General features: G+C 42.2%; 2 pseudogenes; one reads left to right on the forward strand and one right to left on the reverse strand.

Annotated features, from left to right (window-relative positions):
- The window catches only part of LOC117497682, a 49,466-nt pseudogene that overhangs the window by 15,930 nt on the left and 21,832 nt on the right, over positions 1-11,704 (reverse strand).
- The window catches only part of LOC117497681, a 139,573-nt pseudogene that overhangs the window by 5,059 nt on the left and 122,810 nt on the right, over positions 1-11,704 (forward strand).

Consider the following 11,704-nt stretch of genomic DNA (forward strand, 5'->3'; position numbering starts at 1 on the left):
CAGATATACAAAATAATCAATTATGTGTTGCAAGTGATGCAAAAGAAAATTAGATGTATCCCGAGCTAAAACTCGAAGATTTGATCCGGCTTTTTTCAATGGGTGTATAATGGCTAAAAACAAATCTGATCCATTCTTTACTGTGTTCTTTTGTCTACCAAAACACACTTGTATTTCTACGCTGCTTTTATTTACAGCTGAACTCTACAGTGTGAACTGGTTTGTAATATCAAAGTAATCTTTCATTCATGTCATATCAGTCATTTAAGTCTTACAATTTAGTATTTATGATAAAATACTTAATGTATTTTTCTGAAGTAGCTCATGATACAAATCTAATTGAAATTACAATCTGACTTGCCATAAGCTGATACAAAATGGTACAGTACAAAAGATCAGGATCATATCCCACAAACTTGAATGGGATATAATTTTAAATGTCTTGATGATTTAAAACATATGAAAAACGTTTCAATTATTCATTAGGATTAAAATATGAATTAAAAATAAATAGGAAATTATCTTTCTTTTAAATTTGTACTTTAACATCCAGTTACCATGGACCCCAAAACAACAGCACCCCTGACATTTGTGTTTGAGACTACTCTGCTTAAGGCCCCCTGACTGGACCACATTTAACTCTGGGAGCATGAATTGACCTCTCACCAACAGTTGGTATGACTGGTACAAAGCAAACTGAGCTAACGTTAGAGCACACATGTCAAACATGATGTTTCCTTCAGTTTATGGTCAGAAAAATAGAAAGAAGTATAGTTTAATGTGGTTCTAGTAACAGTTACGTGGACCCCACAACAACAGCACCCCTGACATGTGTGTGGGAGTATTCTGCTAAAGGCCCCCTGACTGGACCCCATTTAATCAGAAAAACCTGACTGTGTTCGGCAGCACAAATTCAGAGATACACTGATCTACAGAAAAGCCAATTGAACCATCAAATGCCAATACCAAATATCAATAAAGCAGGCAATTGTTAAATACTGAATTATTAGGGAAATTAAGACAAGGGGAAAATCCATTGAAGGAGTACCTGTGTGTTGAAGGTTGAAGATCTCTGAGGAGCTGGCTCACTCGTACTGGGGATCTCAGCCTCAGAAGACTCGGTGGCAGTAGCTTGCTCTCCAACCTGAAGAATAATTCAACAGTATTAATATATTGTTTCAATGCAACAACAATAAACATAAACAGAAAACCTACTCAAAATGAGTAAGGAGGTATTGGATAATGTTTATATGACTCACAATCATTCTTTATTTTGATATGTGTAAGTTGGCTCTGATATCTGCTATAAATGTGTTGCCTCATGTAACTCAAACAGTTAAAAAGAGGTGTAGGTGAAGTCTGGGAGCGTGAATTGACCTCTCACCAACAGTTGGTATGACTGGTACAAAGCAAACTGAGCTAACGTTAGAGCACACATGTCAAACATGATGTTTCCTTCAGTTTATGGTCAGAAAAATAGAAAGAAGTATAGTTTAATGTGGTTCTAGTAACACAGTTACGTGGACCCCACAACAACAGCACCCCTGACATGTGTGTGTGTGAGAGTGTTCTGCTAAAGGGTGAGACTACTCCTCTGAAGGCCCCCTGACTGGACCCCATTTAAATCAGAAAAACCTGACTGTGTTCGGCAGCACAAATTCAGAGATACACTAATCTACAGAAAAGCCAATTGAACCATCAAAGGCCAATACCAAATATCAATAAAACAGGCAATTGTTAAATACTGAATTATTAGGGAAATTAAGACAAGGGGAAAATCCATTGAAGGAGTACCTGTGTGTTGGAGATTGAAGATCTCTGAGGAGCTGGCTCACTCGTACTGGGGATCTCAGCCTCAGAAGACTCGGTGGCAGAAGCTTGCTCTCCAACCTGAAGAATGATTCAACATTATTAATGAGAAGTACTATTATATAATAGTTATTAGCTCTGGTTTGTTTTATACATTATCCTGACACACTAGACCAGGCCAACAATTCAGCTTTCCCATCAGGCCCTTCAATGCAAAATATATCAATAGTATGAAGATGCAATTAATGCAACATTACTTTAATCAATGAACTCTAAGTACTAGTAAGGGTGTAGGATCTGATACAACTTTGAACATAAAAACACAAATTGTACTGATGACAAAAATACATACCTTTTAAAAGAGTTGACTTCACTTCCAATTTTGCAGTCTTGTCAACTGCCTCGCTCGCATGTTGTCTCAGTCCCACCCTTTTTTTATCCTATAATCAAAAACCATGAAGCGTTAATGTGACCAGACACCACCATAATTATTGCAATTCATTGAAATCCTTTATGTATTAGACAACTACATCTAGGACACTGTGGGCAGGGTGATGCTGCTGGGTTCCCTTTAGTACACTTGAGCCTTAATAGGTTCTAGCTCAGTTTTAAGCCTTAGTCAAATGAAATAGAAACCCATCCATGTCACTGAAACTAAACTGGGAAAAGAGGACAGCATGGCTGAACACTGCCCCGGAAAAAACTAAACAGTAACATATTGTAAATACATTTAGCAAAACGCTCTACCTTACTTAAGGTTCCAGTGTGATAACAAATGTTAACACTACTTGGATGTCAATAAGATACTGTAGATGGATAGAAAGATTGATCCAAACAGGGAAATCACAGTGTTGCAGTAGAAGTAGTTTTTTAAATATAAGTTAAAACATTTAAAGGAAAAAACATTATTCTTTTATTGATTAACTCACTATTGACTAGTAGTTGAAAATCCCTGTGTCATTAAATGCTCTCTGGTCTAAAAATAACTTTCACTTCTAACTTCATGCACAATCTTTCCTACATGCTATTTTTGGATTCATGATACATTTGAAACAAAGTTTAGAGAAAAAAAAGAAAATCTTCCAGAGTCACATTTGTCACACAGCTGATAGATTGAAGCAGACTAAGCAGGTGTTTCAACGCTAGGTGCTGCTGCTGATGTTAGCAAATTAGCTACGTTAGCTAGCTAGCTAGCATAGACTAATAGCTAGTGTAGCACACTATAACAGTTTTTTACTGAGTTACTTCATGTTTATTGCTACATTTTAAAGCATGCAAACACAGTTTCATAGTCTGAATGTAAGCTACCTGGTTAATGTTCAGTAAAATATGTGCATTTAAAAGTAAAAATGTATAGTCATAACTTACCTTTTCATTAGCAACACTCTCACTGCCAGTGAAGTGCAAAATGAGATCCACATGGTTCTCTCCATTCTCTCCTCATATGGAGCGCTTGTTTTAAATAGTCAGCACATCCTGTAAGGGTGGTCATGCTATCACAATGAGAATTCCTCTCTCCGCCCATCAGGAATGTCCCAATATCTAAATCAAGGTGACCCAATCTGACCATATCATTAAGACAAGGCTATTTATTAAGAACATTTAGATTTGTATTATTTTATATATATATACAGGGATGCAAACTCATCAGGTATGAAACATGTGAAAAGTACAATATCTGAGTACTTCTATGTTTACTCAAGCACAAGATCTGAGTACTCTTAGAACATAATTTATTAGCATTTTGCTAACTGTTAGCTTGTCTATGACGTTTTCAATGTTAAGTTAGCATTTATGCTAACGGTTAGCTTGTCTAAGCCGTTTTCAATATAAAGTTAGCATGTATGCTAACGTTTAGCTTGTCTATGGCATTTTCAATGTTAAGTTAGCATTTATGCTAACAGCAGCTGTAGTCTGTATTGCACTGTAATCTCTCAAATCTTTTTATATTTATGTCATTTACCTAATTAATGATTAATGATTCTTGGCTTGTTATTGTGACAACACGAGTCAAACTCACCAAAAATGTATACATTTGTGTTTTTCATTCTGTATTTCATTAAAGACACTAATGTTACAGGCTTGGCCTGTCACTTTAAGAGTAGCAGCCGCAAGGGGTTGTGGGTTTTTGGAAGTCCGGTGTGTGTAAAATGTGATGGCCAAGGCGAAGTGCGGAGGTATGAAGAGAGAGACGAAAGTATAGACAAAGTGGTCAGAAAAGGAGTATAGTGTCTAGTTTGTATGTATTCAATTCAGTGTCCATGTAATTGAAGAACGTAAATAAACGGAGGTTCTTCCCACGGCACCCGAACGCATCGTCTTCATCCTTTTTCCCCATGAAATATCTGGACAGCTAGTTACCGGCTGACAACGAGCCAAGTCAGAAACCACCGGTGTGTATCCGAAACTACGGTTTCGGTGCCGAGATACCGTCAGTATAAAAGGTAACATTGGGGGCTCGTCCGAGATTTTTTTTTCTACGGGGGAAAAGAGTGGAGTGGATTTAATGGCAGCGTTCGGAGCTAACGCTAATGCTAATCACAGACTGAGACAAGCTGATGCAGCTAACGGAAAAAGCCCACGGAAAAGCTCTAATCCATTCTTGGTGAATATTGATGAGGCTGTTCAAAGTCAGGTGGACATGTTTGACCAGACAATTATGGATTATACTGGGTATGGGGACTGCACCAACCCCTTTCTGACTAGCATGGAGCTAACGCTAGCCGGAGCCGCAAGCTACGCCACGCCGCCGGAAGCATCACTGGCGCCAACTAACCCTTTCATCATGCCGACAAAGGAGCAAGCACAGCCAAATAGTGAGTTTCTCACCCCCTTTCCACCAAAATGTGACCGTTTAATGAGCATGGTATCAACTTCAGCTAAACCAGCTAATCCTTTCACCTCCATGGACTATAGCCACTCTATGCCGACCATCCCAAGTTACTCAGCTCATTCACAGTGCCTTCAGCCGCCAGTGTCACCATTAACACCCTGTATGCAGCAGCCTGCCACACTGCCTTGTAAAGTACAAGCTCACACATGCTCAGCTGTGCACTGTGGGACCGCACCTGGCCAGTGTGAGTGCGATCAGCCTAACATGAGGAGAGCTTGGTCTGAACCATGCAGCTCTGCAGCTCGTGCAGCACACAGAGAGGACTATATGGACACAAGTGATGAAGATGAACACCGTGGACACAGAGAGAGAATACCAACATTACGCCCAAGCCAGTTTGATGGGGCTGGCTCGTGGAGAGACTTCCTCTTCCATTTTAAAGGATGTGCTGAGGCTAACCACTGGTCAGAGAGGACTATGGCTGTGCATCTCAGATTCAGCTTGACTGGACCCGCGGCTGCCATCATCCACAAGAACCCCAGATCTACTTGCTGGAGTTATCAGCGGATGGTGAGTGAGATTGAGGCGGCCTACGGACCGTGTTCAGAGCATGCTGCTGCCATAGGCATTGAACTGAGACAGAGAGTCAGAGGACCGGGGGAGGCCCTGCACCTGTTAAGAGACGACATCTATGAAAAAGTGTCAATTGTGTATGCTGACCGTAATGAGCCGGAGCAGGACGTCATCAGTGTGGAGATTTTCACCAACGCCCTTGCCGATGCAGAAGTGATCCAAAGACTACTGGAGGATAAGCCGCGCACCTTGGCTAGAGCCTACGAGATAGCCCACAGGTATGAAGCCACCAGACGGGCTGCCAGAGCCGTCACACAGCTAATGCAGTCTGGTTATCGCAATGCTGCAGAGCGGAGACCCAGGGCAGCTATGGTGCACGAAAATGCTAATGTTTCCGCCTGTATGGAGGCTTTCGGGGTGGCTGAAGAGTGGGCTGCGGAGCCTGCAAGCACCCAGAGTAAAGCACCGAGGTTTAACCAGCAGTGGTCGCCTAACAGAGCTAAACCTGTACAAATGAACTCTAGAGAAGTCATCTGCCACAACTGCTCTGGTGTGGGGCACATACAAAGGAACTGTCCCTCTTCCCGAAAACGCAAACAGCATGCACCTAATAACACTCCAGCTTCTGACTCAGGTACGGTGGTCACATGCAATAAAGGCTCTGATGGTGACATGAGTATCCGGATACTGATACAGGGACATGAACTGTGTGCTCTGCTCGACTCTGGCGCTCGGAGGAATGTACTCCCCCTCCGCCACTTCAACGCCATTCCTGTTGAATCGAGGCCTCAAATCCAGCCATCCATCGTACAAGTATTACAAGGCATCGGTCCCGAGGGCATCGCTGTCCGAGGGGAAGTCAACCTGCCAGTTCAAGCAGCAAGGTAACCAATGTGAACTTTATTATAGCAGACACAGCTGAAAATACAGAGGTTATCCTGGGGCACCCTTTTCTGCTGCAGTCACATGCTCACTTGGACTATGGTCGCAGGGAAATCACCCTCTTCGGTGAGAGAGTGCCTCGCTCAAAACCCAGCAGACAGCCTGAGGTGCACCTCGTCAGGGTATCCCGCACAACAGTATTGGAGTCGGGGTGTGAGTATGTGGTGCCTGGTACTGCCCGCCTCCGCTCTGCTGTTAACAAAGATATGATGCTGACCCCCACTAAAGGCTTTGTTGAGAGACAGCACGTCCTGGCAGCCCACATTGTTGTACAGACCCGGCATTCATCCAACATTCCCATGCGGATTTACAATCCTGGTCCTGCATCTGTTACTCTGAAGAGAGGGGTGGTGGTCGGAGTTCTTCAGCCAGCGGAGGTGTTGGGAGAAGTGGATCTCCATCCGACCAAGTCCCCAGTAACATCAGACCCCAATGACTTTCCTGTTATATCTGTGCCCAGTCATCTACAGGACATGTATGCAGAGAGCTGTGCTCACCTGTCTGAGGAGGACAAAGCCGGGCTAGCTCACGTGCTACGGAGGTTCGGTGATGTCTTCTCCACCGGGCCCACTGACCTTGGCCGCACCAGCTTAGTGCAGCACGACATACAGACTACTCCTGGGCAGCCTGTGAAGCAGCCGCCACGCAGAATGGCCAGAGACAAACAGATTGCTGCAGATCTGCAGGTACAGCAGAGCCTGGAGTCTGGTGTAGCTCGTCCCAGCAACAGCAGCTGGGCTGCACCTATTGTCATGGTGAGGAAGAAAGACCAAAGCCCGCGATTATGTGTGGATTACAGACCCCTTAACGAAAGGACTATTAAAGATGCCTATCCCCTGCCACGTATTCAGGACACTCTGGACACACTCTCCAATGCCAGGTACTTCAGTACACTAGACTTGACTTCAGGCTACTGGCAGGTGGAATTGACACCAAGGGCCCGCAAAGCCGCAGCTTTCTGCACTCGCAAGGGGTTGTGGGTTTTTGGAAGTCCGGTGTGTGTAAAATGTGATGGCCAAGGCGAAGTGCGGAGGTATGAAGAGAGAGACGAAAGTATAGACAAAGTGGTCAGAAAAGGAGTATAGTGTCTAGTTTGTATGTATTCAATTCAGTGTCCATGTAATTGAAGAACGTAAATAAACGGAGGTTCTTCCCACGGCACCCGAACGCATCGTCTTCATCCTTTTTCCCCTCGAAATATCTGGACAGCTAGTTACCGGCTGACAACGAGCCAAGTCAGAAACCACCGGTGTGTATCCGAAACTACGGTTTCGGTGCCGAGATACCGTCAGTATAAAAGGTAACACTAAGCTAAGGAGCTAAGTGCTACCAGCTAATCAAACAGCTAAAGATGTTGGAAGATGGCTGCTTGCACATGCGCAGTTCAGCAAAGTGTGTGTGGAGAATGGAATGTGTGTGTGGCATGCAGTACCTGCCTTGGCCAGTAGTGGCCGATACTGAGTTACCTCCCGTTAGCACACTTATACACACTAAGTCGGTAAAAGTGATTTTTGGGGACAACCCTGAAAACTTCACAGGGCATAGTTCTGACCTTCATTTGAATGAATATGAAGTAATATTTCTGGGGTCCAGGGTTTTGGACCCCACACAAAAATTGGACCCCACGGCGTGACTGGGCTGTCTGATGCATGGCCACACAATGTAATAATAACACACACACACACACACACACACACACACACACAAATACCAATAACTGTATTGCATTGTTTCCTTATGCGCAATTACTTCATACTAGGCTTGTTTGAGACGAGCGAGACCGACGTAGACCTGCGCAATTCCGATCGCCGTCTTGCTAGTGCGTTGCATGATGGTTAGTCATTTTGTCCGACTTGCTCTGGAGGCTCGCCTACATGAGACGTTAAAATCTCGCGGGACAAAGACGCCCGGAGACTTGAGAGCGAGGCGAGGCGCGGCGAGGCGAGGCGAGGCGGCGCAGTTTCTCTCCACGGGCTGCGGAAGCGAAATGCTTGATGGGAAACGACTCGCTGGTATCTCGAGCTGAGCGCTCATCGGTGGGTTTTACCCCGTGCTGGAGATGAAACTCTCCATTGGCTCGGCAAAAGTTTGTTGTTGTTTTGTGTCAGTTTTACGTCGCCACTTCCATTCACATTTTTCATCATTGTTCCACAATGTTTATCATCATGAAATTAATATCTATATATTTTATACTATACTTGCACTGCTTACCGTTGTCATACTTTATATATCTTAGCATATTCATACATACTGTTCATACTGCTCACAGGCTGCTGTGTGTATCTAGTGTATTCATACCCCTCACTGTTTATTCATCATTCAATTCATTTAGTGGGAATGCTGATACAGCATTCCCACTATATGTTATGCTACGCACGAAAAGTTTATTATTATTCCGCCGACTTATTTTGGCCCTCTTCTCCTCCCGCATTCCACATCGCAGAAACTCCGTTCAAACATCAAAGCGTTCAGCTCGGTCGGGAATCGATAGCTATTACTTTTCTCATTCATAACTTTCATAATTCCAGAGATACATCCCATAATGGTCAGTGTATGTTTTGGTCATTGGATTTTCTTTTCACAAATGGAAATTCAAAAACAAAAAACGACTGGATATTTGATTTTCGTTTTCAAATTGAAAAACCAAAATTGAAATACAAGGCGTTTTTCTTTATCACGGTCAAAAAGGGATTTACTAAACTTAAAAAATGGGATGATTTTCATTTTCTACTTCTCAAAACAAAAAATAAAATCACTAGAAAACAGAAACAGAAAAACTCATACTTTATTTATAAGATAGGGATTCATGGCTGACAGTGCAAGACAGACAGCCAGATAGACAGATCGCGAGACAGACAGATAGACAGACAGACCAACAGACCGACAGACGCGCAAACACATACGCACCCACACACGGACAGACTGTCTTCTGTATGTTTTGCATGTAGCCATATATTCAATGTATATTCGTGCAAACACGCACTGCACTGTCTAGGCAAAGAGTATGAACCTTTATTTTGAAGAGTACAGCGCAAGCATAGGGCAAACTAGCCAATCAGAAGCAAGGAGGCACTGGAGACCCACCCACCTATGGAAACGAAACATTGAGTGGTATACTTGTTTTAACAGTAAGAACAGAAAAACGAAAAAATGAGTTGAATTTCCGTTTTTTGGTTTTGGGGCAAAATTGAAAAACAAAAAAACGACCCATTTCTGTTTTATTATTAGTTTCAATTAGAACTAAAAAACAAACGGTTAAAACGTACCTTGGTCGATAAGCTTGCCAATTTCACCAAGGGATTAATGTCAATATAATACATCTTTAAGATAAGAATAACCTTTTTTTAATTCTAAGGGTTATTTGAAGAAATGTGCAAATGCTGTGATTTACTCAGTTTGTACTTTATTGATCCCCATATATATTCTAAATCATCTGTTTCATATCTGTGAATGTACATGAATACAATACTGCACTATTAACCATTTAAAATAACATTTACTGATAATACTAACAATATTGTACTTAAGTATAGTTGTACATGCAGGATATGTATTTATGGGTTATTTGAACACACTGTATTGATGTGTTCTTTTACTTCAAGTACTTTGTTGTGCTTGTTTGTAGCTACATGTCTGTTCCTGTCTTCCTGTAATATGTTCTCCTGTGTAACTTGATCGAAGGGAGCTGCAAACAGGGAGGGACCTCGAAAGTGAAAGTGAGTAACAGACAGACTCCATTTCACACGTTGACAGAGCAGCAGAAAGAGAACAGGGTGAGTGTTAAAACCAGGCTCTGCTGGGGTTTCCTAAACAATTCATGTTTACTCTGTTTTACTTTATCTCAGGAAAATACAGTCTCGATAAAAAAGCAACGTCTTAGAGTCCGATGTGGCATATTGAAATGTTGTAGGCCTAAACTTCCCCTTTCACGTCTGTGTGTCTGCGCCATCATGGTTACATAACTATACAGACTTATGTGTTGTTAGTGGTGTTAGTTGATTTAAAACAAAAAGTAATCGCGTAAATCACGATCATAAACTGTGATTAATCTTCATAAATCAGAAGTTTTAAATATTAGTAGGCCTGTTAACTTGTATTTTGGAGAGATATAAAACAAATACGTCGTGTGTTGTAGTCTAATAAAGCGGTCCATGAAAAACTGCTGAGAGAAATAAGAGGGGTTTTAATCCGTGTATCTACCGTCCTCCGTGACGGAGTGACACTCGCAGCTCAACGAGGCTCCCTCCTGTCAGATGGAGGGAGTAAATACAGCGGCAAGCTTTGGGACAAACTCCCCTCTCTCCGGCAGAAACAGGAAATGCCGTAACTGTATGTAACAACGGTTTCAAATCAGCATCTCTTTGACAACACATTACAATTAATAACTCAAATAAAACTCCAAACATCTTTAATTGTGTTACTTTTTTGTAAAGCTCTTTTAGTTTTGAAGCTGATTTTTATAAGCTTCTTAGTTTTTGCAACAGTCTGTAAATATAAACAACTTTATAATAAAATGCACACATTTACCATGAGGTTATCATGAGGTTGTTGTCACTACCCGATCCGTCCACCTGCCCGATCGGTACTAGAGATGGTTGAGTCCTGATTCATCCGGATCATTAACCCGGATCCTAGAAATGAGCTGGTCGTGACGAGTCTCCCCTCTCCATTAACCCGAGTCCTTGAGTCCCACACTTGGTGTGACGTACAAATTAAAACTATAAATTGCGTCACTCGCTACTCTCTTTATAACATGTAAAATCACATTACAACGTACCCCAGTCCATCTGCCCTTTAGCAAGTATACAGGATAGCTGCCAGAAGTGATCGTTTGGCTCAGGGGAGGGGACGCGGATCAGTGAAACTTCCTGCAGACTCGTGGGGACTCAGAGGAGCCGACGGCTCCTAACCGTAATAGCATAGCAGATCCAGCGATCCATACTCGTCATGTGCACGAGCATAGCCCCTCCTCCAGCACCCGGCTCCTTCGCTATATTATGCACGAGTCAACAGCAGACTCGTGCGGACTCAGAGCCGTATATAGCAGCAGATCCAGAGATCCAGCAGACTCGTCCTCATGCACGAGTCAACAGCAGACTCAGATTTGCCAAATCGCAAATAACCCTTTTTTTTGTGATCAACATTTTTTATTAAAGCAAAATACACTGTGTAGCGGAGGTTAATATAACGTCAGTTTAATAGATAGATAGATAGATAGATAGATAGTACTTTATTGATCCCAAATTGGGAAATTGTTGTTGTTACAGCAGCATAAAAGGCATTTTACAATAAAACAAAATATACAAGAATAGAAAGAAAAATAAAATAAAATCGAAAATAGAAAATATACATGTCGAAATAGAAAATATACATGCAGATATTACATATATATTCAAAATATATGGAATAATAATATGCTCGTGAAATGCATCAACTTTTCGGTTTCACCGATAGGATTTCTACGGTCTTGGTGATGCTGACTCATATGACTCAAATGACTCGTATGATCCGGATCTCTTCAATGACTGACTCAGAAGACCCTGAGTC

This window comes from Trematomus bernacchii, unplaced genomic scaffold (assembly GCF_902827165.1).
Source record: "Trematomus bernacchii unplaced genomic scaffold, fTreBer1.1, whole genome shotgun sequence".
In the NCBI taxonomy this organism is placed as follows: domain Eukaryota; kingdom Metazoa; phylum Chordata; class Actinopteri; order Perciformes; family Nototheniidae; genus Trematomus; species Trematomus bernacchii.